The sequence below is a fragment of the Schistocerca nitens genome, chromosome 5 (assembly GCF_023898315.1).
Source record: "Schistocerca nitens isolate TAMUIC-IGC-003100 chromosome 5, iqSchNite1.1, whole genome shotgun sequence".
NCBI lineage: Eukaryota > Metazoa > Arthropoda > Insecta > Orthoptera > Acrididae > Schistocerca > Schistocerca nitens.
Window position 1 is genome coordinate 553,833,202 of NC_064618.1, and position 25,221 is coordinate 553,858,422.

At 43.2% G+C, this 25,221-nt stretch overlaps 1 protein-coding gene and 1 pseudogene across 7 annotated transcripts in view; one reads left to right on the forward strand and one right to left on the reverse strand.

Annotated features, from left to right (window-relative positions):
- LOC126260026 (protein NDRG3) overlaps positions 1–25,221 on the forward strand; it is a 584,669-nt gene that overhangs the window by 234,606 nt on the left and 324,842 nt on the right. The window lies entirely within an intron of this gene.
- LOC126261025 (5S ribosomal RNA) lies at positions 4,706–4,823 on the reverse strand (annotated as a pseudogene).

The window sequence follows — 25,221 nt, forward strand, 5'->3', positions numbered from 1 at the left end:
GGTTTCCTACATAACGAGTATCAGGTTAGTGTCTTTTTACACGCTGCAGGCGGGCATTAGCAGTTTGCTGATATTTACTATTATTATCTTCAATAGTGATTGCCATTATCAGAAACAAAAAGCGTTTTCGATACCTAATTTATCTTTAAAAATAGGTGACTTAATTCAAGACCAATTTAAGCACAGAATTAGAACTTGCAGTCTTATCTTTAGAAACTACGAAATACAATGGACTTGCCTTGATTTTTCATTCTATCAAAATACACTATGACATTGAAGTAGGCAATGGGATGCAGTTGAGTTAAAAATTTGTAAGCTAATAACGAATAATTGACTCGTATCTGGGTCCGAATGTCCCTGGTTTCTCACAACCCCATTTTGCATAGGACGGTACTCGCGGAAGACTTGCACATACTTGTTGGTAGTGAGAACTGTTTTATTGAATTGGGAGGTTCCGGTATAGGGTGAGTACACTTCAGCCAGCATTTGAATTTCGAAACTATTGTTAACCTAGCAGCACGAATCTCACCACATTTGTACGTAATGGGAAATCTGACGATCAACCTATTTTCGGACGTGTTCTTGTTCCGACAATCTTACTACATAGGTCTAAACGGTGACTGCTAGTACGTCACACATGGTCTTGAAGGATTAAGAAGTTAGGAACAAGAGATAAGCAAAAACACACAGCAAATAATGATGCGACACTCAAATAAAAAATGAAAACCAATTTTTGTTTTAGTATTATTATTTTTAATTTTTCGGCTTTATTAACTATTTGCAGTTATGAGGTTAGTTTAACTTAGGAAAGGGGTTGCGATCTTGCAGCAAATACAGGAGTCGCCTTAAACAAATTTCATCTATTTCATTACCGGTTTCGAGCGACGAAGCTGATAATGGTATGGTGTGGATTCTTATCCATAGATGTAAGGCACTTGTTAGTGATAGTCTGTACTTTAACTGAGGCGACAAAGAAATATTTTGATCTGCAATTGTCAGGTACAAAATGCAGGCCGAAAGACTGATGACATTCAGTAAATAATTAATGTCTAGCTATTTTTCACATGCTTGAAGGTGTATTAAAATAGTTTGTGTCACTTCAGGCTAAATATTGAGGCCCTTCCACATGTGTAACAACAAAAATGCGAGCCAGCTAGTGAGTTTTGCTACGCGAAATCGGCAAATAATGCTTAAGTTGTTTTACTTTTTTATCGTTTTGTTTATTGAAATCAAAAACGTCACAGGAATAAAATTCATTTTAAGTTACACAACTTTGGATATGAAACTGGAAGACGCATTTTAGGGACGTGTATTGGCTGCTTTAAAATTATAAGCGGCGTATTAATATATAAGATGAATCCATGATGATGATACAGACGTTTATGGATTAATGCAGTGGATGAATTTATCAGTCTGAGTTAAGGGGATTTGGTCCGGAAGCGACATAGTCAAAAGTTATAAGCGAAAATCATTCTGATACCTATGACAGTCGACCTCTGCAACTGCAGACTCTTTGCTTTCCATATTTTGGAAGGAGGTAGTATGGACCAAAATAGAAAAAAAATAGTCTAGGAACCATCGGCTTTAAAATGCCTTCCTTAAGACCTGTGAGCACTTGTTCAGTAGAGGAAATGTTTCACTGTAGTAACAATGAACAAGTGCTCAGTTCTGAAGGTATGCTCTTTAGAGCCCATGTTTATTGGCCTTTTTTGTGCATGCTACTTTCTTTCAAAATATGGAAAGCAAAAGGGGTTGCCGTAGCAGACATCCACTGTCAGAAGTATCAGAAAGATTTTCGCTTACAACTTCCGACTCGGGCGTTTCCGGACCAGAGTTCCTTACCTCGAATTGACAAATTTACCGTTCTACATCATGCCTGAAAGTTTGTGACATTTTGCAATCACTCTGTACATGTGGTTAATTGCTGTTCATGTTGGTGCTCTTCTTATTTCTCTGAAGAAACCAATGTCGACACCATTCGCCGGTTTAAGAGAAACGTGAATATTGTGTAGCAAAAGGTCCAGATAGTAGCCAGGATGTGACAGCAATCGTGATAATCCCTATGTACGGGTGTTGCGAGGGTCCCTAGTGTGAATTTGGCACAGAGTTGAACTTCAGCATTTAATGTCCGACAAAGACAGGACATTGAAGGAAAGCCAGTGAAGGAATAATATGCATGGATCAGGATAAAAAAGTAGTTGACAGCTGTTTGTATACTGCTGTGCTTTCTGCACTGTTAACAATTTGGGAATCAGCTCTATTACGACTATTGTTCTGTTCGCCGTTGTCATCTCTCTCCGCTACCTCGACTGATGGTTACCAGTAATTAGAGCCTCTAATATTTTCTTTGTTTGCTCTGTTTCTCTGTTGTTTTTATTTTACGCACCATAATGTCCGAAGTTGCACAATTGTTTAGTTCAATCTCGACATGATTTCCAAGGGGCGTATAGATTGGTATCTTGCTGTAAATGTTCAAAAACGAAAAATTTTGCACTTCATGAAACGTAAAAAGGTGCTATGCTATGACTACAATACAAATGAGTCAATACACAATTATCTGGCTGTAACAATTTGTAGGGATATCAAATAGAACGAGCGTAGGCTCCTCGTAAGTAAAGCAGTTCGCAGACTTTGGTTCATTGATGGGACACATAGGAGATGAAGACAGTCTACAAAGGAGATTTCTTACAAAACGCTCCTTAGGCTTATCCTAGCATATACTGAAAACACACAAAGAAGGGGAGCACGAATAGTTAGATCTTTGTTTTCACCCATAGGAGAGTGTCACGGAGATTAAAATCATGAACTGACAGAGGGTTCAAGATAGGCAGCTGTGTCCAAAAAGTCGAGCCATCTTTGTGTGCAGGTAGTGTCTGTAGACAGTCCAGCGATTATATATATAGACAATTGAGAGACATTTTTGTGTACAGACACGCTTTTGCAATAAAATCGCAGAACCTTTGTCTATTGTTTGAAATGGGAGACATGAGGCAATTCGTAATAATGCGGAACATTTCGTAGTGTGGACGTGTTGGTAGACGTGGCTTCTAGTTATTCTCTTTGCGCCATGGAAAACGCTGTTGGTTTTTTTTTTTTTTTTTTTTTTTTTTTTTTTTTTTTTTTTTTACATCAATGATCACGATATGGCCAACGGAGGAAGTGCTGTAGCTGAAGATTTCCGCGCGGCACCATGTTTGAAGTCAGTAATGTCGGCATACAACAGGAAATGTCCTTGACAGACTAAGAGACTGACTCATCATCGCCCAACCCAAACCGCTAAGGGTAGAAACTGGAAATTTGGAGAGGGTGTTGATCTTACGCTGTAGGAGTCGTTTAGGAAGGGATTTTTCGAAATTCCATTCCGAAGGGGGTGAAAAGGGGACGAAAATTTTTATGAAAATATTACATTAAAACATATTTAAAGGTATATCTATAAATATTGGTATCTGGTTTCTTAAAAAAATGTTTTAGGAAAAATGGTTCAAATGGCTCTGAGCACTATGCGACTTAACTTCTGAGGTCATCAGTCGCCTAGAACTTAGAACTAATTAAACCTAACTAACCTAAGGACATCACACACATCCATGCCCGAGGCAGGATTCGAACCTGCGACCGTAGCGGTCACGTGGTTCCAGACTGTAGCGCCTAGAACCGCACGGCCACTCCTGCCGGCAATGTTTTAGGAGATGGAAGTTTTTGTTACGACGTAAAGTCAAGCGCCGGCTCGCCAGTTGAGAACGACAAAGCAGAGTAGGCTGTGAGAAGGGGTCAGCCAATTGTACGCTGACCGACCTCCTTTCCAGATCGACAACGTAGCGGCCCCTATGTGAAGAGGACATAAGCACCGCGCCTGACTGGTGGGGCCCCAGTTCAAGAGCAGCTTCAAGAATAGCGACTTGCATAGCAGCGTCAATGTTAGGCACTGCGATAGCTGTACAGGAAAGACTTGTCAGTTAGAAATCTGCAGTCACTGCAAGGACTGATTATTTCGTATGTCGCAATTTGCTTGCGACACATCTGTGTAATTGCCAAAGTTAAGTATTGTATTTGGTTAATTGTAATATAACTCTTTAATATGAGTTGTTTGATGGTTTGTCTAGCGAACCGATTACGCAGGATTCCTAGACGCTACAGTTTTTATGGTAATATCTCCTCAAGAACCCAATAACCAGGGTTTAATAAGACATCCGATGCTAGCCAGGTATCGGAATTCTTTTTGGTCAGGAGTACATTCGGAAAATCATGCTCCTAAAGCATTAATTAGCTTCAAAAGTTGAGATGATTGCCATTTGCGATCAGCATAAAAATTCGATTAAATGCAAATGGCCATACAGTCTACGCGAGTGAAGCAGCGGGAGCTAATCTAGTTCCGTATATAAAAAAGCATCAAAAAGAAGTTGGTTATCCAAGAGCTGGGCAAAAATATTACGCATCATTGAGTCACGTTGAAAAAACATGCTGTCTTCTGCTTCCAAATCCGAAAGTAAATTACAGACTAAACTAGCACTCCGTCTTCAGGCCACAAGTGGCCCACCGGGACCATCCGACCGCCGTGTCATCCTCAGATGAGGATGCGGATAGGAGGGGCGTGTGGTCAGCACACCGCTCTCCCGGTCGTTATGATGGTTTTCTTTGACCGGAGCCGCTAGTATTCGGCCGAGTAGCTCCTCAATTGGCATCACGAGGCTGAGTGCACCCCGAAAAATGGCAACAGCGCACGGCGGCCCCGATGGTCACCCATCCAAGTGCCGGCCACGCCCGACAGCGCTTAACTTCGGTGATCTGACGGGAACCGGTGTATCCACTGCGGCAAGGCCATTGCCACACATACTAAACTAGGCCCCTCCACAAATAGTTTACGTTTGCACAAAAGCCTCCTCTGTCAATTTCTTTTCTTGTCCGTTATTATCACTGTAGAAGCCGCAATCGCAACAAGGTCTGCCGTGTTAGCAAATTTCGAGGAACAAGGCATTCAAGTGTGTACAGGGAACAATGTATCCAGAATGCTTATGTATATTTCCTAGCAACATACCCTATAGACATTCTCTCTACAATGTATATATAGACATGCAAGTGTGTACTTATCTTAAAGTTCGTGAAGACGAGGTTAGACTAATTACAGCGTGCAGAGAGCCTTTAATCAGTGACATTTCCCGCAGTCTATACGCGAATGGAACGAGAAGCAGCCCTGATAAGTGGTGTAATGGGAAGACCCCTCTGCCATGTGGTTCACAGTGGTGTCCAGAGTATACCTGCAAAATGAAACCGCCTAGGAAAGTGGTGTACTGCATGCTAACGTAACGGCGAACAGACGACATAGCCCCTTACCATATTCAGCTCTCAATGACAGTTACTCTGGTCCGGGTCCAGCAGGTTAGTCCAGGCGATGGGCAGTGGAACTTCGGGGGCAGCTGCTACAGCAAAACCGCTGTCGGCAGGTCGAGACCTGCCGCTAGTGGTCCAAATCGCTGCTCGCCTGCGCGCCGCTGGAGGGTCCGACGTCACGTGGCTCGTATTCCGGAACACCTTGGTTTAAGGCCTTTTTGCACGAGCAGGTGCGGTTCCAGAGTCCGCTTGTGCTGTAGGTCTCGGTCTGTTCGTGACTTACGGCGCTTTTCATCATTTTCATCTATGGCATTTGTTAGAGGGGGGGGGCTATGGAAGTGACGCCTACATCCCTCCCGAGCTTTTTGCCGCTGTTCAGTGTGTACGCTACTTCCACAGTAGATTATCCGTGTCCGCAGTGCCTCTTTCTCACCCCCCCCCCGCCTCCCCCAAATAAAACTTGTCATTACCTAAAGTTTTAACATGCCACGGAGGATACCTAGGATTTTAATCATAATTACAGTAACATGTGTTAATACAATTACGTATTTCCGTCAGTGCTTAATACATCACTATAATACAACGTCGAAGTAATTAAATTTAGGACAATACATCATTTTAAAAGTGTTCATCTTAAAATTTGACACGCACCTGTTCGTGTGCCATGCAGTTGATATAAGAATTGTAATAGCAACCAATTTTCAAATAATAGCACGACATAAAATCGACGTAGATACTCAGGATTATCAGCACTGCATTAAGCACTAAGATTGTGAATACAGGTCTGCAGTCTGTGGCTATGCTAGTCTATCAATGGGGAGAAAGCTACTTCGTTTCCGCCTTCGAAAAGGTAAACGTTTCTGTTATTATTTTATTAGTGGACGAACAGTCCCCTCGGTATATTTCATTATTCAGTTTCCTCGGAGTTACGAACATGCCGTATTTGCTATTGGCACAAAGTACGGTTAACCCGTGCATGGACATTTTCGGGTGGCTAGAATTGTTCTGTGCAGGCGGTCAGTCTGCAAGCTCATCCACATAAGCCTACCCCTAAGGAACGCTACCACGAACTAGAATTTCTTGGCGTTTTCAAGGCCCTTAGGTCTTATTCATAGTAAGCTGGGTAAAAAGTTTGGGAAATGAAAAGAAATACCAAATAATTTAGAAAATTGTTCTTTGCGGGAGCTCAAGACACCCAATGACCCTCCACTTGGATTCCCGCCTGTAGACGAGCGATTTTCTTGAACCATTCGACTACTAGTGACAAGTAGCGCCCCTGGCGTATTATTCCTATACCGCGACTCGCTTATGGCGAATGATCACCTTTGTTTGCACGTCGACATCGGAACTGCGTCCTTTCTGAGTGCTGTGCAGTTTGTAGTTTGAATGCAGGGATTGTGCTTCTTACAAAGAGTCCGAATATAGCTGGCATAAATAGGCAGTAAGGGCAATTGCCTAATGATTACAGGGTTGCAGAACAATCACTGTAAGCAGCAACATCCATAAAATATCCAGGAGTATGCGTGCGGAGCGATTTACAGTGGAACAACCACATAAACCAATTCGCAGGTAATGCAGTTACGAGACTGAGATTTCAAGAATCGTTAGGAAATTCAGTGCACGCGAACAAATGAGCTAGGTTACTAAACTCTCGTTCGACCAGTACTTGACTGTTATTCGCCAGCATGGGATGTGCAGCAGATTGGACAGATAGAGGAAATAGAGAATATCCAAAGAATAGCAGCGCGTTTCATTACAGTTTCGTTTTCGAAGTGCGAAAGGTTTACGGAGATGCTGAGCTATCTCCAGTGGCAGGTACCTCAATAAATGCGTTCTGCTTCACGATGTGTTTCACTATTAGAATTCCAACAGCGTGGAGAGTCGTAGAAGAGTCAACAGACATATTTCTTTCTCTTACATATATCTCGCAAAAAGCCCATAAAGATAAAATTAGAGAGATTCGAGTTCACAAGGAGGCCTACCAGCACTCGCTTTTCCGCGAACAAAGAAAAGTGGGAACTGACACTGGTACACAAAGTACCTTCGGCTACACAGCGTACATTGTCTTAGGAAGCATAGATGTAGATAAAAAAGAGATTCTTTAAATGTCCCACAATTTCGCGAATTGCAATCAAGAACTTATTATAACTTCCTTAAATACGCGTTTCTCCCGTGTTGACATCTCAGTGAAGGTCCTTCGATAACAACGGAAAGCGTGATAATGAAGCGGTGCTTCGGAAATGATACTGTCGAAGTAATACGCGCTGTCGGGAAGACAGTAGTCGTATTTGATGATTAAGTTTTCCATTCTTTCACCGTCTCACTTTTGCCAAGAACAACCACCATGGTCAGCATGAAAATAATAATGTCTGTTAATCACCAAAGCAAATTCGTAGTGAATGTTTTAGACTAATGTTGTATGATACGTTCTGCTGAGAACTGGAAAAAAAAGTAAAAGTGTCGTTGCTTGTGAAAATGTACGCAAACAAACGAAGATATATTTAGATGGCAGTTTGTCCCTTTTCACTTTTGCCTTTGTGTATTGTTTTCTTTCCAAGTATCAAATAAGACCCAGAATGTATGTTATCGGATGACGCAATGGTCCCCTGTGTCCGGGCATGCGGAGTCTTGAGCATACTCAGGATTCAGTTACCCATTAATGTTACTGATCCACATGCGACGTGGTTAGCGGCTGACTTAAGCTGGCTTGTGACGCACACCCACCACGAGAAGTCGCCTTGGCCAGAAAGTCGTTGGTATAAAATTTATATCGCAACCGTAGACGCGTAAGCTATCTCGTCCAGGTCTCAAGCAGTTTCGCTATCGGCAGCTGGGAAGGTACGTTGGAGCCTTGGCATTTGCCAGCCTGACGCCAGACTACGAACTTCGGGGTGCCGTTCCAGGCGCTGCTCACCGGCGACCTTGTTAACTGCTGGAGCTCGGGTTCCAGAGCGGTCGGCCTCCACCGCTCACCGGGCGCAAGGGGAACAGGACTTCCGCCGTTCTGAGTCAGCGCGTGCGCTTTCTGCTGGCGCCCTGCCATATTACCTCACCCCTCACGTCATCCACGCGTCACTCGCCGCTAACCATTTGTTACCGGCTCCCGCGCGAGGCTGCTGTCAAATGTTGCACAGATTCAGAACGGCATGATTAGCCATTCTACCCTTGGTGTAGCTCTACGTTACTCTTGGGTTTCTTATGCAATTGGTGTCAGCACAGCATTCGCATGTACAGGCACTGCAATGTTCTCAGCATCTCTTCTCTACATTTATAAACTGAAAGCGCTTGCTCGCGCCTGTCCGTATATGCAGGCTACTGTCAAGTACAGCTGCAGGGATTTTGGTCTGGTTTTGACTATTAGGTACACTGATTTACAAGGAAGGTTTCCGTCATGACTCGAGGGAGCACCAGTGTCTCGAGAATGCAATAAGTGGGACCAATTTCACTTTGATTTCTTGGTCTAGTGCGGCTGGAAATCGAACCCGGCTGGATCACTTTTTTTTCACTCTGCCTTTTAACCTAGAATTAATCTCTCATTGATGTGAAGGTATGCGTTTCGAAACATGATAATTTTACAGTGCCAAATTTCTGGTTCCCTCAGATTAGCAGTCGCAATTCGTACTCTTAATTCACTGCTTGTTCTTCAAACAACAGGCTGTGAATAACTCGACTTCGTAGTATCGTAACAAATATGACCAATAACGAACAGACAACCACCTCGTGATAAGACTGTGATGTGAAGCTTAGAATTTGAAATAGTTAAATATTTTTAACCAGTAGTTTCTCTGTAAATCTTAGAGAAACAATTGAACAGCGGAAAAAAGCACGAGAATCCAAAATATATGATCTTTTATTTTTCCGGAAAACTACTTCAGCAGCTTTTCTTCGTTTACATACAGTCCGTTCTTTCAGCAGCGCAGTAGATGATGCAGCTTTCTGCTTTCTTTGAATCAAACCTAAATGTGGACACGATTCTTTGCGTAGCATGTCGAAGAAGTGTGCCATAAAGAGTCTGTCACAAAGAATTGCGGCAATGAGTCTCGACAGTGCATCAGAGTGCATACTATACTTCAAAAAGAGTGCTGTAAGACGAGCTAAACGTGTAGACCATGCGGGTATTTTTTTCCACTTCAGCTAGCCTGTGATACACACTGAATCCCCCACAGACACTTACAAGCATGATTCGTATTCAATATTTACACTGGCTGTAAACATATTGCTTCAAACATTATGTACTCCCATCGCTGCCATGAGATGTCACTCCAAACGCCAATTCGATATGGAACACACAACATTCATGCCTCCAGACAACTTTCATGACCTACACTGCTTTCATCGCGCAAGTTATATCAAAGGTATGGTATTCAGTTACTAAACGTTGTCCACTGAAATCTATTCACATCCCTGCACAGTGGCCCTCAAATAAAAATGTTCAAATGTGTGTGAATTCCTAAGGGACCAAACTGCTGAGGCCATCGGTCCCTAGACTTACACACTAGTTAAACTAACTTATACTAAGAACAACACACGCACACCCATGCCCGAGGGAAGACTCGAACTTCCGGCGTAAGGGGCCGCGCAATCCGTGATATGGCACCAAAGACCCCGCGGCCACTCCGCGCGAAAGGCCCGCAAACAATATACGCTACGCCGCACAAGTATTGTGGCCGTATATACACTTATCTCCACCCTTGTGAATCTAACTGTGCTCGTATTACACGGGTTATTACAAAAGTTGCTGCCTAATCGATAGATCATTCCGCATGTAACCATGCGCTGTGTTGCAGGATGCACTTATGGTTGCGTCAAGAGTGTCTGCTGTCAGAGGGGCGAGTGCCACGACGAGAGGAAAGTGCGCAACACGAGCAGCGAAGTCCTAGCGGCAAAAATCAGGCGCCTCATCGTTAGTGTTAAGTGGACAATGTTCTTAGTAGTTTCGTTCGTGCCTTGTGCGACGCGAGCTTTAAGCGTCTCCGAGACGTAAGACAGGCGTTGTTCCCAACTGCAATTCTCACTGACAAAGAGTCGAGCACCACGCATTTTTACACAACCGTTCTAGTGGTTCTCTTCTTGACCCAGACACATTTTCGAACTGCGACATATTCATTCACTTTTTATTTTGCGGCTGTATTGGGAGGTCTTAACGAGAAAAGCCAAATTTCGTCGCTCTAAGCACCATATTCACGTAACGAGATGCACAAGTTCCAAACTTTTCCTCCTCTACGAGATGTACTGTGCCTTAAAACGTTACAATGAGAAACGTTGTAAAAGCTTATGTTACCCCCTGGAAAGTGGAGTAGAAAGATGTTGTAGGCTTCTCATAGTACTAGAGATATATTCCACGCACTGGACAACTACCACAACATTTATCGCCAATTTTATTACCGTAATAACACTTAGTTCTATTTCATCAACAGTTACTGATGAGACAGTGTCGTGCCCGTGACTAAAGTGCAAGTATAGGCAGGTCTAAATACGCACGGAAGCTGGTTTTGACTCCGTGGAGTCCTTTTCGCAAGCACATATTAGTCACAAAGTTGTATCGACCACCACACATATTACAAGCCTTCGAAGTATCCCTTCCCGCAGTTCCCAGTCGGCAGCTGTAACATGTGCCGACACTGAGCTCGACATTCGGTATGGTAAATTAGGAGTACAATTCACGTTGATTAACTGACAACGTACTCGGTGGCTGTCATGCCACTTATTTGATTGCGTCACTATTCGGTATTTCTTTTCTGCTCTGGGTTGTTACGACTTCGTCACGTATTGCTGGTGACGCACCCTTCTGGCTTTGTTCCGGTGTTCAGATTACGTTACTCATCTTACAGAAAAAAATAGTTACCGCGACTAGACCTTCAGTTATGGATGCAAATCTTCCGCACAAGCCAACGTCCTCGCGGTGTGTAAACTTCGAGGTATGGCTTCAAGTATATGACTGCTCGAACGTGTCAACACGAACAAAGAGACCAATAAACTGCTAGTTACTAATCATCTTCTTTGCGCACAAAGGATTAGTGACAAGAGACTGTGGTAAATGCAGTCATAAATGTTTTATGGGTTGTTCGAGTCACCTCTACATAAAGTTGACACAATCGAACGCTGGAAAAAAATCTCAAACTTTCATCAGTAGCGCAGAATTACAAAGAACTACTCACAGAAATCACAGAACTTCACACCGGTAAGAGTAAAGGGAAGGTCTTTCGGAACTTGGCTGCATCTGTGACAAGCAGCGAGATGAACTCTCCTGTAGAACGCATAGACACTCAGATTCGCATTACCTGGCGATGCACACTTTTATCGTGAAAGTGACAATTTATCAGTGCATAGTTACAGATGCAATCTTTTTCTTCACTCCGAGGGACTCGAAGCTCCCGTGCAAATCTCACATGCTTCCTCCAAGTGCTTTTATCTTATGCTATTTCCTGCCATTTATTTATGCCCACCTTATTGCCTATTGTCGTAATTTCATTTACCCATGTACTGCTGGGTCTTCCCCCCTAGTCTCTTACCAAATGACTTCTCCATTAATATTCTTGAAACCACTTGACCCTCTTTCATTCTCATCAAATGGCACACCTGCTCAAATCTTCTGGAAATTATTATACTCATTATTGTTGCTTATTGTGATGGTAAGTAGATTTCTGTGTTTGTCTTCTTTTCCGGCTTTGCGATTCATTGTCATAATATGGACCAAAGATTTACTTATAAACTTTGGTCTCAAATACTTGTAATCGGTGTTCTTGCCTTTTAGTGAAACTCAATATTTCTGCTTCGTAGGCTAAGGCTGATCTGATTATTGTGCTAGATAGCTTCATTTTAGATTTCCTAGTCAGTAGTTTGGACCTTAGAAGTTGTATGGAGTAGAGGCTCTGCGTATTAGCAATTTAGGAGTCTCATTTTAACTTCTTCTTGTCTCTGATTTTGATCGTCTATCACTGCGCCTATAAATGTAATTGTTCAACGCGTTCAATGTATGTTTGCCGGTTATTAGATGCGATTGGTTGTCTTGTTCATATCTACAGCTTTGAACTGTCATGTATTTTCTTTACAGATCATTTACTTTCAGCCCAAGCTTGGATGCTTCTTCTACGAGATCCAAACACAACCGTCTAATCTCTATTTCACGTTTTCCAATGAGCACTACGTCATCTGCATACGCTATAAGTTTTCTTTGGAGGATCTCAATAGGTACTAGTTTGAGTTTCTTCACTACTCCCTCCAAGGCTGCATGAAAAAGAAGAGGGGGCAGAGCACCTCTCTTAGTTCAGTTTTATTTTTAAAGTGGTCACATTTTATTACATTTAGCAAAACCCTGCTTATACGGTACCGGGAAAAAATTAGTACACCTGGAAAGATCGATTATATCCGATGACGGCATATGTCACGTGGAGGATATAACGATTACAACATCGCCCGACAGCAGATAACTCAGAGGTATAGCTAACAGAGCGCCATCAATGTCAGTAGGTAAACCTCACAGCCAGAAGGCTCAGTGTCGTATAAAAGTGTGCCGCAAACAGAGAACCATGCAAAGGCGACGCACTCGTACGGCCAACTGAGCGAGTCAAATTGTGGGCTTCCGGGTGTTGCGATGGTCCTTTCGGAGAATTGCCACACAAGTTGGACGTGCTGCGTCAATTGTGCAACTATGCTGGTATCAGTGATCACGTGAACATTCTCACTCCCGTAGACGCGGTTCTGGAAGTCCAAGCAGCACAGACCGCCGCCAGGATCGTCGTATTGTAAGGGCAGCAGTTGCAGAAGATCGTACAGCTACCACAGCACAGATAAGAGAGCGTATGAGCCCAGGCGTGTTAACAGGAACCGTTGCGAGGCGGTTATTAGCAGTGGGACAATCGGCACACACACCTCTAGCCCGTCTGCCACTCACGCCACAGCATCACGTGCAGAAACCGATAGGTGCCTTCAGAGGATCACTTGGGGGATGGAATGGCACGCCGTGGCCTTGAATGGTGACAGCAGATTCTGCCTAGACGCAAGTGATGGTAGTTCACGTGTACGACGTTGACCTGCTGAGAGTTGTCTCGTCAAAGACAAAATGGCAGCACCCCACGCCTTATGATCTGGACGGAGTGCGATAAGCTACAATTCTCGTTCTGGAGACACTAACCAGCCCTCGGTACGTGCAGACTGTTGTTAGACCCTTTCTTTTGCCGCTCTTGCAACGGGAAGGTGATGTGTTATTCCGATAGGATGATGCTCACCCACACTCTTTCAATGAAACTCAACGTGCTCTGCAAGACGTGCAGCAGCTTTCCTGGGCGACGCGATCTCTGGAGTTGTCTCCAGTCGAGCACGAGTGGGGCATGGTGGAATGAAAAGTGAATCGTGCAACAGGTCAACCAACATTTCTTACAGAACTATGTGAACAGGTCGAGCAGGCGTGGAATAATGTATCCCAGGACAGTATTCGGTATCTGTACGATCTAATGGATGCCTGCATTGCCACCCGTGAAGGCTACTCCACGTAGTAATATGGGTGTTTCAGCATGGGTCGATAACTGGTACCTCAGAACCGTGTGCGCTATTGATCTCTAAATCTAGTCATTTCATGTACTCCATATGCACTGTTGCAACAATAAATCTTGAGTGAACTGGGAACCTGTAAAAGTGTGTACTACTTTTTTCCAGCAATGTATTATCATCCATGCACATTTTACACAGATTTATAAATTTAATTGGAAATCACAAGTCTTTCATTACATTTTACAGGCTTTGGGTGTGGATGGAATCATAAAATTTCATAAAATCGATGAACAAGTAACATATGTTTTGTCTGTATTCCAATTTTTTTCATTTTTTGTTTTGATTGCTAATCTTTTGTCAGTAGTGGGTCTATTTCTGTGAAAGCCATTTTGACAATCCTCCGATTGTATTTTTTGGGCCTTGTTTAAAAAAAATGGTTCAAATGGCTCTGAGCACTATGGGACTCAACTTCTCAGGTCATTAGTCCCCTAGAACTTAGAACTAGTTAAACCTAACTAACCTAAGGACATCACACACATCCATGCCCGAGGCAGGATTCGAACCTGCGACCGTAGCGGTCTCGCGGCTCCAGACTGCAGCGCCTAGAACCGCACGGCCACTTCGGCCGGCCTTGTTTCAAGTGGTTTAGCAATAACAGAAAAACATTTTGTGGGCTGTGTTAACTAATGATACCTCCGTATAATTTCTGAAGTCTTCGCTGTCTCCTTTTTTTTATGTGTCAGGACTATTAACGAATCTTTCCATTCTGTTGATACAGTTACAGTTTTCCAGACTGCCTGTGTCACTTGAAACAATCATCTATTTCAGTATCTAAGCTGGGATTCCATCAGTCCTAGTTGCCTTGCTACTTTTTTATATACTTTCCTATACCTCTTCATATGCCGGTTCTGGAATTTCGTTCTTATTAGGGCTGCTACTGAAATCTGTAATTTGTAATTGGTGATTCTCGATCAGAACTGATCAGTAGATTGTCAAAATATTCCTTGCATGATGATAAAATTTTTCATGGTTCAGTAAAAATATTGCCATCCTTATCCTTCATCACCTTAGATTTGTAATTAAAACATCTTTTGATGACTGTGCCATACTTTTTCCGAATGAAAGTTTATCCATTATGGATGTGGAACACTGTAATGCATGATGAATAATGGTTTTCAGAAATTATTGCAGCTATTCGCCTTTTGTAATTCTTCCATTTTTATTTTCTTCAAAATTGAAGATTTACGAAAGGCGACTATCTGTAGTAATTTATCGAAACCTTTATTTCCTGAATGTTATTATTTTGATGATATTCGTGAGTAGATTTACTGTATTGTATTACTAATCGTTTCTTTTTCTTGCCATTTATTTTATTAGCCTGTTTTTGTGCTTCCTGAAAGGTAACTTCTATTTCAGGATTCTTATTTGCGTGTAACCATTTCCTACGTGAATTCACAACCTTTCCTTCAGCTTCCTCACATTCTTCATCAACCATTTCTTCCTGCCGTTTTTTATTCTCTGTAGGTCATTACCCGCAACTGTGAATATGATTTCTTTTTATTTTCTCTTACTCATAATACGTCATTTCATGGTTTTCTCCCGTGCTACCTCAGATCTATTTCAGACTTCAAATTTTTATTTTAGTATTTCTTTTATTCCTATTACATTATTACATTTTCCAGATCAAATTGGATTACGTTTCCAAGTCTAATTTTCGTTTTAGGTGCTGTTTTCAACTTGATTCTCATTGCACAAGGTGTACCAAAAAGAATTATCCCATTTGACACTTCTATATTGCTGAAACAAATAAACATATACAATGAATTTTGTTTTTTGAGGAACGGGAAACTCAAAAAGATTTTTTTCATACCTTTTCATAGGTGTTCCAATATGCCCCCCTTGAGATGCACGGCATATGTCAATGCGGTATTTAAATTGTCCTCACACTGCAACGAGCATGTCTTGTGTTACAGCTTCCACAGCTGCTGTTATGCGATATCTCAGTTCATTCATTGTTGTTGATAACGGAGGCACATAAATAGTATTTTATAAACCCCCACAAGAAACTGTGACATAGTCAGGCCTGGTGACAATGGAGACCAGTAATGTAAAGCTGAATAGTTTGATCCAGTGCGACCGATGCATCGTTCAGTAAACCTTTGATTTAAAAATTTCCTCACTTCCAGATACCAGTGTGGCAGTGCCCCATCTTGTTGGTACATGAAGTCGTTTGAATCAGTTTCCAACTGTGGGAAAAGAAACAAAGTTCTCAAGCATATCGAGATATGTGCTACCTGTAACAATGTTCTCAAAGAAAAAAAGAAAAGTCCGTACACCTTTTCCCATGAAACTGCACAAAACACATTAAATTTTGGAGAAGCCCTCTCATGTTATACAATTTCATGTGGTTGTTCCGTACCCCATATTCTGATATTATGACTGTTCACTTTTCCATTTACATGGAATGTTTCCTCGTCACTAAACACTAAGCGTGGAAGAAAACTGTTATCTTCCATCTTGCCAAGAACGAAATTACAGAACTCCACACGTTGTTGTTTTGTCACCTTCACGAATAGCTTGCAGTAGCTGAATTTTGTATTTCATTTATAAACGTCGACGCAACACACGCCAGATGGACATCGGAACCATATTGAGCTGTCGAGCTGCACGGCGAACGGATTTATGCCGACTCCTTGTGAAACTATGGCGGATTCATTCGACGTCTGTCACACTCTCGGGGACGGTCCGGCGATTTACCTTTACACTAACAACCTGTTTCTCGGAATTATTCATGCCTTTGTAGTCACGCTGAACAGTTATTACTGACCCGCACAACACAAAACGTAGAACGCAAAACGCTTTCTGTTGTTCTCACACCATTTTTCCTAGAACTGAAGTGGGCGCACACTCCTGCTACCGAGCGGGAACCACGTAAAACTCGAGAGTTTGCTCTTTCCAACAGTACGTTGTTCACGCACATACCTCAAATAACATAATAGTTACGATTTTTTTTTATCGGACTATTCTTTTTGACACACCCTGTACTTATTACCAGACTATCTGTTATACGCGGCTGCGCTCACGTATCAGTATGTTTTGATCAGTGATGATGAATAAATTAGCTACTGTACGTGCAATAACATCAGCTGCCTTCGCGTGACTGCCTGTTTGGGTAAGGATAGCTTGTGATGTGCGCCCCGTTCTCTCCCTGCCGAGCAGTGCGTACAGGAGGGCAAGGGCAGGAGCGCGCATCTATGCATCGCACTATTGAAGTAGCAGCTACAGATTATACAACTTTTACATTATGCAATAAATAGTGTGGAAGTATAGATTAAACACAGTGAAGATTGTGTAAGCATTGTGTTCATTACTTTGAATCGTATCACGTAGCACATGTCAACCAATAAAGCAAATTCACAAATATGATAAAGTTCAAAAGTCAAAGAGAAAAGAGATTTTTCAAGGATACATATTTTTCCCTAGATCGCGTAATATTCTTCAAATGAATAAGTATATTGTACTACACAGTTCCTAAAGCAGCGTATGTTCTTCCTCAGGATTTAAGCTTTCTCCATACCGAAGATCATCAACATCGGTTCAGCGGGTCTGCCTTGAAAATATAACAAAGTTACTATCGCATTTATAATATTAGTATGGATAAAACTTTCAGTTACGATTTTTTTTTTCCGTGATCTCACCTGTACGGTGGCGCAAGTTATGACCAAGTTACCTGCAAAATTGGTATAGTAGTTTTGGAGAAACATATTCAAACAGAGAAACAGATAGAACTGGCATTTTTGCAGATTTATTTTAGTGCAGATTTTGGGCTGACCTAATTTACGCTCCCCGGAATGATCTACATCTCTAATAGCCTTTCAGTGTCTGTTATGTATGAGAATGTCCTCAATTTGATTTACTGTTGTCTTATCGCTTGAATTCCAGATTCCTTTTGTGTATATTTATGAGGGAAAGTAGTGTTGCTAAAATCATGTTCGTTGATGTAGCACAGTTATTTATCAATGTAGCCGGCCGCGGTGGTCTCGCGGTTCTAGGCGCGCAGTCCGGAACCGTGCGACTGCTACGGTCGCAGGTTCGAATCCTGCCTCGGGCATGGATGTGTGTGATGTCCTTAGGTTCGTTAGGTTTAACTAGTTCTAAGTTATAGGGGACTGATGACCACAGCAGTTGAGTCCCATAGTGCTCAGAGCCATTTGAACCATTTGAAACGCAATGGCCTGAAAACAGTTTTAGTATTAATTCAAAGACCATTTTTTTCTCTCTTGTTTGCGGTGGTATGTACATTTTCTTATTTCAGTGTGAAATGGTTAACGAGGGGCACATTTGGAGGCTGCAGGGGGCCATCAACCTCGTAGGGTTTGGCCTAAAGGCTATTTAACGTTCGTGACATGCAACTCTCATAAGTGTCTTCTGTGCCAACACTGCTTTGAGAGAACATTAGAACAATGATTCAAATGCGTCTAGCATTAGATGGATAACTGAATTGTCAGTAAGTCTTGGTTCAGGAACTAAGATACCATTTGATTGGATAAACGTAGAAAACTGCATGGGCAGTGTGGTCTTACTGGTATGCCGTATGTTACTGGGGTGCATACAAGCCATTCTCGTGCGGGCAAGATCAAGTTGACACACAGCTCTTGAGTTCCTCACAACATACCACTTCGTCTTCTATAATTTACTGCTCCTCATTCAAACTGTTCGTTGTTGCTAATATTTTGTTTCAGCTAACACAAGTTTCGCTGTTGTATTAGTTAATATACACTAATCAGCCAGAACATTATGACCATCTACCCAATAGCCAGTAAGTCCACCTTTGGACGGATAACAGCGGCGACGCGTCGTGACATGGAAGCAGTGAGGCCTTATTAGATCGCTGGAGGGAGTTGGCACCACATCTGCACATACATGTTATCCAATTCCCGTAAATTCCGGGGAGGGGGCCGATGCGCTCTGATATCACATTTAATCACATCCCAGATGTGTTCGATTGGGTTGAGATCTGGTGAGTTGGGGGGCTAGCCACTGTGTTCCTCGAACCACTCCATCACTCCCCTGGCCTTGTGACACGGCGCATTATCTTGTTGAAAAATGCCACTGCCGTCGGAAACATGATCGTCATGAAGGGGTGTACGTGGTATGGAACCAGTGTACGATACTCTTTGGCCGTCGTGGTGCCTTGAAACATAGTGGAGACGCCGCCAGGTTGTCTCTGTACCACAGCAGAGGTGTCAAGGAAATATTCCCCTGGAAGACGGACTCGCGCTCTCCCATCAGCATGATGGTATCGGGATTCACCAGACCATGCAACGCACTGCCACCGCGTCAACGTCCAGTGCCGATACTCACGTGTCCATTACAGTTGTAGTTGGCGATGTCGTGGTGTTAACATTGGCACGTGCGTGAGTCATTGGATGCGGAGGGCCATAGTTAGGAGTGTTTGGCGCAATGTGTGTCCAGATACACTTGTAGTCTGCCCAGCATTAAAGTTTGATGTTAGTTCCGCCACAGTTCGCCATCCGCCCTGTTTTAGCAATCTGCCCCTCCTTCGATGTCCGACGTCTCGACGTGGTTTCACATTGGTTTCACCATGTGCTGAAGACATTCACCACAGCACTCCTCGAACATCCAACAAGTCGTGCAGTTTCCGAAATGCTCGTGCCGAGCCTCTGGAGCACCACAGTCTGCTCTCGATCAACTTAGACAGATCGCGCGCCTTCCCCATTCTACACAAGGACAACACGTTCACCGACACTACATGCATGTGTCTGACTAGCAGTCATTCCTCACCAGGCGATGTTTCTGTCACCTGGACGGGATTATGTCGATAGTAGATCGATGGTCATAATGTTCTGGCTGATAAGTGTATCTTACGAGCACGGTGGTGCCACATGTTTCGGCAGAAAAGGAAGACTATTGTTTTAGGTTCTGTCGACGACGGGATGTGTGTGGACGGAGCACAGCTTGCCATTGTGTAAGAATGGGGACGGTAATCGGCCGTGCCCTTTCAAATGCACCATACCGGCATCTGCCTTCAGCAGTTTACGAAAACCTAAATCTTGATGGTGGATCAGGGATTTGAACCGGCATCTTCCCACATACAAGTTCATCGTCTTAGCACTGCGGCCCCTCGCTGTGTGATGTGGTTGAGTCTAACCTTAAGTGCTCCTCTTTCTGGCAGTACTGTCTGAGGACGTTATATGTGAGCCTAGTGTTTAAATGTGTAACTGTTTTCGTAAGGATGGCACGATCGACATGTTTTGGACTGTACGTTTCTTGCAAGTAGGTTCAAATGGTTCAAATGGCTCTGAGCACTATGGGACTCAACTGCTGAGGTCATTAGTCCCCTAGAACTTAGAACTAGTTAAACCTAACTAACCTAAGGACATCACAAACATCCATGCCCGAGGCAGGATTCGAACCTGCGACCGTAGCGGTCTTGCGGTTCCAGACTGCAGCGCCTTTAACCGCACGGCCACTTCGGCCGGCCTTGCAAGTAGGAAGTGGGTCTTATTTTGAGGTGATGCCACCAGATCTTGTTAGAAGCCTTTCAGGGAAGAATGAGGCTAACGAATATCGTGTCCTCAGTAATGTTAAAGTTCTAAGACATAAGGCGTTTGGCAGTAGATGTTGTTGCTATAGAAAAGTGTAATTTTTTTTAATCAACTTTATCTTAGAATTTCATGTCCACTAATAAGCTGTAATAGGACGAAATCTGAGAATTGGCTTGTGTTTCTGTGGAATAGGCCCAAAACTTCTTTAGTGTCGGGAATAATTCTAGCAGAATCAAAATACAGTTACAATTTACTGTCTAGAAATATTAATTTTTGTGCATTCGAGCGCCGGCAGGTTCACCTAAAAATACAAATTTGAAAGGAATAAAGCACGATTGGTTGTTGGTTCTACTAGAACTTTACTCAGTACACACCACAGCCGCAGCGTTCGGAAACATCCGCAATAGATTGACTAAACTGCGTCCGGCGTGCGTGGTGAGTTCGTACTCTATGCTATTCGAGTAATGATATCGAAAAACAGTTCTAGCGAATTTCTGCAAGCTCATGAAGAAGCACTGACTTTTCTAGGAAGGCGAGATGACTGAAACAGTTTTTGTTCACGAAAGGGAAATGCTTTCAAATTCGCGTTGTTATTGCGCGTACAGTGTGTTTACATTTGCCGCAGTTCTACGGTCATAACTGTGAACATTACCTGCTCTTGACAGCCGACTGGAGGCATCCGTGTCGTTTATTATCTGACGTCGTGTTCAGACCAGCTTGAGGCTGTTGTGTTGGTGAGTGAGTAGATAAATGGTCTCTGCGGCTGGCATATCTGTGCAGTCACGAGCTGGAGGCGACAGCTCCACTTCTACATCTACTTAACACCGCTGTTGCCTGCCACCAAACTTCGACCTCGAAAATGGTATCTCATTTCTATCCGAAAATAATAATTGTAATGCCTTTTGAGTGTGCATTTCCGAGAGTAATACCACCGGAAACAGTCCCTTACTTCTTCATAAACCTTCAGCCCGTCGTCTTGTTTCGCTCGTTTTCCTCGCTCGTAGTTTTAACGGTCTGTTAACTTCGGAAAGTATATATATTATGTTACAAAATAATAAAGTTTCTGTAGCATCTATCAAACGATATGGAAAAACTTTTCTTTATTTCCAGAGAATCTATAAGGTTTCTACATTATGTGGAATTTTGTCTCCGTCGCCTGATTCCATATTTCGTTCAACAGATTGAACACCATACAAGAGTAACATGCAACAAACAGAAAAGCTCGGTACTTTCGCGTAGTGAAAGCGATGTTGAAGTCTCTAATAAGGCGGTTCAAATTAAACTTTTCTGTCGAGCCATGTCAGCTATACAATTGCAAGATTAATTATTTTATATCACACAGTGAGAAAATCCTGATTCTTAAACGAAATTATCGGTCCTGCGGAAACCTAGCTAGTCTCCTACTCGTATCACTTGAAAGGGAGAATCCCATCATTTTCATGCGTGAGACTTTACAAATTGGTATCATCATCTGGATTTCCGTTTCGGAATGTTCTTCTTCTGCAGAAGAAGTAAGTGGGCATTCGAAAGTGGAAAATTACTCGGAGGTAGTGAACAACAGAAAAATCTTAACTTTCACAAAAAATTACTTTGTTTACCGTTCCTGGAAATTTGATCCTATTCCTGGAGTTAATATAACGACGTCTTTTCATAGATTCAGTGGGTACATCACTTTTAACTAATAAAGACAAATTGAGAAACTGGAAGAGCGATTTCAGGAAGACCAGCTACATTATTGGTGAAATATGAATTTCATACGTTGTAGGCAGCCTTATTTTATACTGATTCTAAAGCTTTCATCCATCTATCCATCCAGCCAGCCAGCCCTTCGTAGCCTCTAGCCGTTATGTGAACTCATGAGGAAGAGAGGTATTAGTTAAAGCCCTCTGAGATTTTCCTCCACCTCTGACTATAGGCAAACGAGATTGTGGTATCATTTTTTCTGTGTGCAACTGAATGTCTCAGTTTCATACAGATTTGTGTTTATGTAACTGAGAAGCGTGACGAAAGTGGGTGGATGGTTCTTTTCGCGAGGCCACGTCGGATTTCCTATCCAGCCCAGCCATTAAAAGCAGCTTCCTCATGAGAAAAGCCAAGCAGTAGATACGTCCTTATCAAAACAATTAAGATCCAGATTTACTGCAAAAATAGGGAATCTTAAATTTCCGTTAAATGTACACTCCGTAGAGTATAGCATGAGACATTATGCAGTTGAGACGACTGGTTCTGTAGTAATGTGGGAGACTGTTACATTTGTTTCTCTTCCTTTTGAATGTTGCTGTGGAGGAATACTCCATCCACACTCTTTGAACTATTACAAAATAGAAAGTAATGATAGAAATACGTTTAGTAATACCGTGATCTAACACTAAATTATGAAATAGCCAGGAAGTTATGGCCACTACAGTGTTAGATCGCTGCCTGTTCTCCCCACGTCCCTGGCTCCATATCTTTCTCCTCTGTTTCAATGCCATCATCATCCCAGAGTGTCTGGATATGCTGTTTCGAGCCACTTACTGATTTAACGAAAGACCAGAACTTCCCAGGATTTTCTGTTAAGTCGGTACATAGAATTTTACTTTCGAATTCACTGAACGCTTCACGCATAGCCCTCCTTACGCTAACTTTGACATCGTTTAGCTTCTGTTTGTCTGAGAGGTTTTGGCTGCGTTTAAACTTGCAGTGAAGCTCTCTTTGATTTCGCGGTAGTTTCCTAACTTTGTTGTTGAACCACGGTCGGTTTCTCCCGTCCCTCACAGTTTTACTCGGCACGTACCTGTCTAAAACGCATTTTACGATTTGCCTCAACATTGTCAGTGTCGGAACAGAAATTTTCGTTTTGATCTGTTAGGTAGCCTGAAATCTGCCTTCTATTACTCTTGCTAAAGAGATAAACCTTCCTCCCTTTTTTATATTCCTATTTACTTCCATATTCAGGGAAGCCGCAACGGCCTTATGATCAGTGGAAGTCAGCTATTCTCGGCCATAAACAAACCGCCATAGACCAGCTGTTTCCCTGAAGTTAGCGCTGATGATGCAGGAGTACAAACTGCAACTGCTTCACTACATTCGAGGGATGTTGTGAGCTGCAGTGAAACTAACTAGAGTATTACGTCACGAAAAACGTTAGGCAAGTGGAAACGCAAACAAGATATACAAGAAAAAAATTCCCTCTTACTTTATAAGAAATAAACAGTCTGTAAATTAGTATGAAGATGACAAATGCGCGCCGGCCGCGGTGGTCTCGCTGTTCTAGGCGCGCAGTCCGGAACCGTGCGACTGCTACGGTCGCAGGTTCGAATCCTGCCTCGGGCATGGATGTGTGTGATGTCCTTAGCTTAGTCAGGTTTAAGTAGTTCTAAGTCTAGGGGACTGATGACCTCAGATGTTACGTCCCATAGTTCTCAGAGCCATTTGAACCATTTTGGAGGTGACTAGATCATGATATGCTGTAGCTGTACTGTTTTTTAATTTGTGGTCGGTGGGCTCAGTGGTAAAGTGCCAGGCTATGAAATCTAAGCTATAGGGCCGACGCCCGCCAGTCCAAGGATTTTTAATAGCCACCTATCATTTGTTTCACTTGTGGCGATGCTTGGTAACGTGAAAAATGCCGAGCTACGCTGTTGTTCGCGTCAACGTGATACTTCAGATACCACTATAACTGACTGCGTAAGTCGGCTCATAGATTAGAGTAAGGCAACAGGACCACACCAAGTGAAGTACTGGGTATCCAAACAAACCTCCTGGTTGTTGACAGCCTTAGATCACGTTAGCCGCGCTGCATAGCTACGCGGTCGTGGGCGCCTTGCCACGGTTCGCACGGCTCCCCCCTCCCCCCTCCCCCCTCCATCACCCCCATCACCCCCCACCCCGAGGTTCGAGTCCTCACTTGCGCAAGGGTGTGTGTGTGTGTTTGTGTTTTTGTTTGTGTGTGTGTGTGTGTGTGTGTGTGTGTGTGTGTGTGTGTGTGTGTGTGTGTTGTCCTTAGCGTAAGTTAAAGTTAATGTGTAAGCTTAGGGACCGATGACCTCAGCAGTTTGCTCCCATAGGAACTTACCAAAAAAAAAAACCTTTGTTTCTGCCCTCCAATGGGCTTCTACGGAAGTTGCGCTAAGTGGAGTTGTGTCAGGTCCAGAACTAGGATCAGGTTGAGAGAGCAGTTCGTCGCCACTGCCATTTGGCGGCCGCCACTGCACGCCACGGCTCGTTAGTTCAGGTCCGGGCCGCAGGCCACTGAACGGGCCGCGACTTGCATCCCGACTCTGACGTCATCCAGTCCGGCAGCCTGGCCCTCACTCACGGCGCCCCGCATTTGCTGTCTGCCTTCGATTTACTGTCATGTGCGTTACGGTCAAACGTTTCTCTCGTCGTCGATCCGAACTGTCCTGGCCGACTGCCATCGCCTGCTTCGAATTTAGTGGTTTTTGCCGCGAAAGGTCGTACGCGTCTTGTCAGTTCGAACTGCTTTTCAAACGGAAACAGTGGCATATTAGACACGTCGCAAAGCGGCTCCACGTGGGATGTGCGACAGACAGTCGGCACATACAGCACATAACGACGAATAGAAAGATAAATTTCGTAAATTCTCGTTTGTCGACATACCTACACTGACGTGACGGAAGTAATGGGATAGCGATAAGCATGTATACATGGAGGTTGTGTCGCGTACACAAGGTGTAACCGTGCAGTGCATTGGTGGAGCTGTCGTTCGTACTCAGGTGGACCTGAGGTAAACCTGTGGAAAGGTTTACGACGTGATTGTGGTCGCATGACATATTCTTGGAATGTGGTTCGTCAGTGCAACTAAATGAAAGGTTGTGTGCATAGTGCCACTCGC